This window comes from Orbicella faveolata, unplaced genomic scaffold, assembly GCF_042242905.1.
Source record: "Orbicella faveolata isolate gen_17 unplaced genomic scaffold, um_ofav_v1 contig_12, whole genome shotgun sequence".
Classification (NCBI taxonomy): domain Eukaryota; kingdom Metazoa; phylum Cnidaria; class Anthozoa; order Scleractinia; family Merulinidae; genus Orbicella; species Orbicella faveolata.
This window is the reverse complement of record NW_028301539.1, coordinates 15635001-15639532: the sequence shown is the minus strand read 5'-3', so window position 1 is coordinate 15639532 and position 4532 is coordinate 15635001.

Genomic DNA, 4532 nt, shown 5'->3' with positions numbered 1-4532 from the left:
ACCTGAAATTATTGAAAAAAAAAAAATGGTTGCGCGCGCGTAAACAACTGCAAATTTATCAAGGACAATTCATCAGTAGTGTGCGATTTTGTTGAAAAGTAAAGTTCAATAATGCGTAGAAAAATAATTAGAAACCGTTATTTGCGTTTATTTCAGTTAGAATTCCACTAAAACAATTAGATTATTCGCTCTCGATTTCTACGAGGCGATAGTTGATTCGGCCTTCGGCCTCATCAACTATCACCTCATAGAAATCTCGAGCTCATAATCTAATTGTTAAATAGATGTATACAAGAGACTGTGCCTCTTGACGCCATGAGACTATGACCTAGATCACAGTCTCTCGATGCCTCACATAACATGACTCGGATTTGCAAATTAACTGGGCATTTGCCAGTGGAACTTTCCTTCCGTGTCTCCGCAATTTATAAGGTAACCAAAACGATGAGCCGGTTTCCCGTGAAGCTTTTAAGAAAGTGTGAGAGTACTGCACAAGCCCACAGATGAGAATGCTCAATATCAAAACATAAAGATTGGACCAAAAATTCTGGTTTGAATATCAAGAAATTTCCACCGGCGATACAACATAATTTTCTGGAAATTTCGAAAAAAAGACAACCACGCGAATAATAACTAGCTAGTAAAGTAAAGTCTGCATAAGAGCCAAGTGGCCCATCAGGTCGGAACTTATCCAAGTGTCTGTAGCATGAAGCAATTAGGAGTATTTCTACTCCTCCCTGGATGGGATGCTAGTCCATTGCAGGGTTAACCCAAGCATTAAGGTCGCCAGTACCCATTTATTCACCTGGGTGGAGAGAGGCACTGTGAGAGTACAGTGTCTTGCCCAAGAACACAACACAATGTCCCCAGCCAGGGTTCGAACCCGGACCGCACCATCCGAAGACGAGCGCACTAACCTTGAGGCCACCGCACCTCACACTAACTAGCTATAACTAAATTTGCAAAAATTTCTCACCAGGGATTTCTGTTCCATTTTATTTTGCGCCCGGAATTTTAATTCAGAGAACTTGTGCAAACACAGACAAAATTTCATCATTAGTTTCATTTCACCAGTACTTTCAAGTGTTTCATATGAAGTTCAACATTCGTTTTCGACGTTTGGTGTTGCTAAAAATGAATTTTTTTTTGAGAAGATATTTAAAAGAGTCGTACAGAAGTTTGCAATACGATGTAAATAATCTTGGTACTAGGTTTTTGTCTACTTGTTACTGGAACTTCTGATGGATTCCGTCTTAACTTCTTAATGTTCCGTATGAAACTTAACGTAGTTGACTTAATAGTGACATTGGTAACATTATGTGGCTTTTTGCAGTTTTCAGGATAGCACTGGATACCGATACATTGCATCTCTGCAGTAGAGAGCTCACAAAATCTTCTTTTTTCAGCCATTTTTCATACAGAACTTTCGCCTACCACCCAAAAGTTTTGAAGCTTAGCGACACTTCTTGTATTCGTTTTCCACGTAAGGTCAAACAAACATAGGTATAATGACTAATAACCACGATTCAGGAACCAATCAGAAGCGAGAAATACATTATCCGAGGTTGAATATTTAATAAATGGGTAATCATCAGGTTTAATAGATATCACTAACTTCATTCATCGAAATTGTTTCCAGCACTGATTTTCCAAATTGCTTGGCTACAAAGGTGGCCAACCTAACTTGTTTAATATCATGTCATGGAGCAGATCACTCATCTGCCCAATTGCTGAAAGGTATTTAAGCACATTCTATGCCACTTTAACATAGTGATACACTTACACCTGCTGGAACTTGATAACCAGATAAAACCACATCCTGAGTAACAACACGGGACCAACCAGCAGACACAGAATGCAGTCTACAGCCAAATGAAAATCAAACTTTTTATTTGCTTCCAGGTGTAATAGACAGAATGAAGTGGTTATAAGATAAATGATGTGTTACTGCAATTTTTTGTGACATAATAATGACAAAAAATGCCAAGAAGGGTGGATGGCTACACTACAATCTGACATAATATTAAGAGAAATGTAGTCTGAAGAATTGCTAAGGAAGCAACAGAAGTGCATAAAGTAAAATGAAAGCCCCAGAACTGCGTGCTTTTCAAATGACATTTAAAACCTGGGCAACCCTAAAACACGGAATTTTGAATCCGGAATTCAGAAACCTTATTATTGTTATTGAGAATGACAATAGAAAGAAATAATCCACCTCCGCAATGTCCAATAAATAAATATGGAAAAAATTGTTGTCAGTTTAACAAATTGACGTCAGTATTTTTATGCGTCTGTCCTCTTATTGATGATAAATTGCGTCAATTGACATTCTCAAAGCAGCTGTGGAACCATTGATCGCAGGAGAGTGGTCCGCAGTAAACTTTGACAATGTTATGACGTATTTTATCATCAATAAGATGACAGACGCATAAAATACTGAGGTCAGTTTGTTTTTTTAAAATAACAAGACCCCAAAATGGCCAAATGCCGGGAATAACTGAAGGGAAAAGACTTTGTAAACTTGCCGTAAACAAAGATAAGTGAATTTTATTCAAAATGACGCGAACATTGTCAATAGCTTTATTCGCTTTTTGATTGGCTACTTAAAAATGTCAACAAAATGTCATTGGTTAAAAAGTTGAAAGTTTGACAGATGAAAGTTGAACTTGAAAGCTTGCATAAATTAAAATTTTATCTGTCTGTACTCTTATTGGTGGTAAAAATGAGCCAATCAGCGAGCAAGAAATTAGACGGTTATTGTAAAATTTTTTTTTTTCCTTTGTTTTCAGCTTCAACCAGAAACTTTAACTGCAAAAAAACTTCAGAAGTTGGCCCAGTTGTTGAAAAGGTGGATCCTCTTGCATAGGGTAATTCACCATTCAATCAGCGTTAGTCATTTTTCGGGTAGATAGAGATACCCATCCATTGTTGAACCTAGCTGGGGACGGGCGAAAAAAAGAGGGCGAGCAAGAAAAAAACGAGGACTAAGGCAAGGAACGGCGAGAGAGCCTGTAAGAATTTCTTTAACGACCCTCTTCAGATGTAGGAGGAGCTGCTATACCCTCTGATTGGTTGATTTTGACAGTACTTTCAACACTCCGTCGGTTCATGGCGAGCGCGGTCTGGCCGAATTGTGTTTCACTTGGACGACTGTCTGGAAGATTTCCCTGATATTCAAGCGCTACGGAAGGAGCAAGAAATCTGCCTAGTAAATCTAGCTCGTGGGTAAGACGTTTTCGCGATTCTCCCAACTGGTTTTGGAGAAATTTTAATTTTTCAGCTCTTTCCATGACTGGCTATGATGATATCGGAAATGTGAACGAAACCAAACAATAGCTAACAATAGCATATACAGCACCCAAAGAAATCAATAGACTTTCGCGTAAACAGCTGCATTTGAATCATGTGGAGCCAGAATGAACAAAGGACGAATACACCTACACATCGAGCTCGAGAGAAATAAGCAACCTGTCCAATTTTATTGCTTACATATAAGCGCCCTGCAGCCCATAGTGCCCGTCCGCGGAAAAGACCCGAATGGATAGTACTCGTCCATGAAAAATTTTCTGTAAACAAGCGGGTTTATAGAAAATAAAGAATTAACATTGAGTGGGTTTTTGTGGGTTTTCTTTTTCAAATGTTTCATCTGGCTGTCACAGCTTTCATCAGGAGCCATAATCGGGGACGGAGACCGTAAGTCTTGGGATCCGCGTGCACCCATGATGTGGGACAATTTTTCTATTTTTAGAACAAATTACGCCATCCTGACATCATAAATCCGCGCGGATCTACGCACATGTCGGGGGCTCTCGCGTGGATGTTGTCACGTCGCGTGATCAAATGGTGAGAGTTGCGAGATTCTCTTGCAGATTTTTCGCAGCAATGGCAGGGAATAAGGTATGGAAAACCAGGTATCGAGAACCAGGGCTCTTATACGTACTTTATATGACTTCGATTTTGCGCTGTGAATGAATAACATCTGCTCGCGCTAGTTGTACGCGTAAGCTTTTGTGCCTGTTCTGTAAAGAAAAGTTATGTAAGAAAACTCTTTACTCTGGTATCGAGTTAATTTGTGAGTTTCCCAAACAACGCTTAATCATAACCAAACCCTGTTTTGATAGTTTCTTATTGTTTCTGTTTGTTTGGCGAGTTTGCAAAAGTTTTTGAAAGGAAAGTCTGACGCGTACAAGTGTAGCTCATTTGCATAGTGCAGCGCGTGCACTTTCAAGTCCGAGTCGGTTTCCTCCGTAAGAAAAAAAGATGGCGATTGGTACATTTAACCATAGCTCTTAGCGCACGAAAACCTTAACAACGTTCATAAAACGTACAGAAGAGTTATAAAATCTTCAAACCTAGCATAAATAATGGACTTCGTACAGGGACAAATACTGTAAAAATTTGGCTTTCTTTGTGCCTTACAGGCTGTTTTATGTTCGCAAGGTATTGTGGTAAAATGTACAGCCGCCATCTTTTTTCCTACACATCTTGACTAAGATTTCTTTCGTTGTCTTTTGTGCCGAGATGCTGAAACA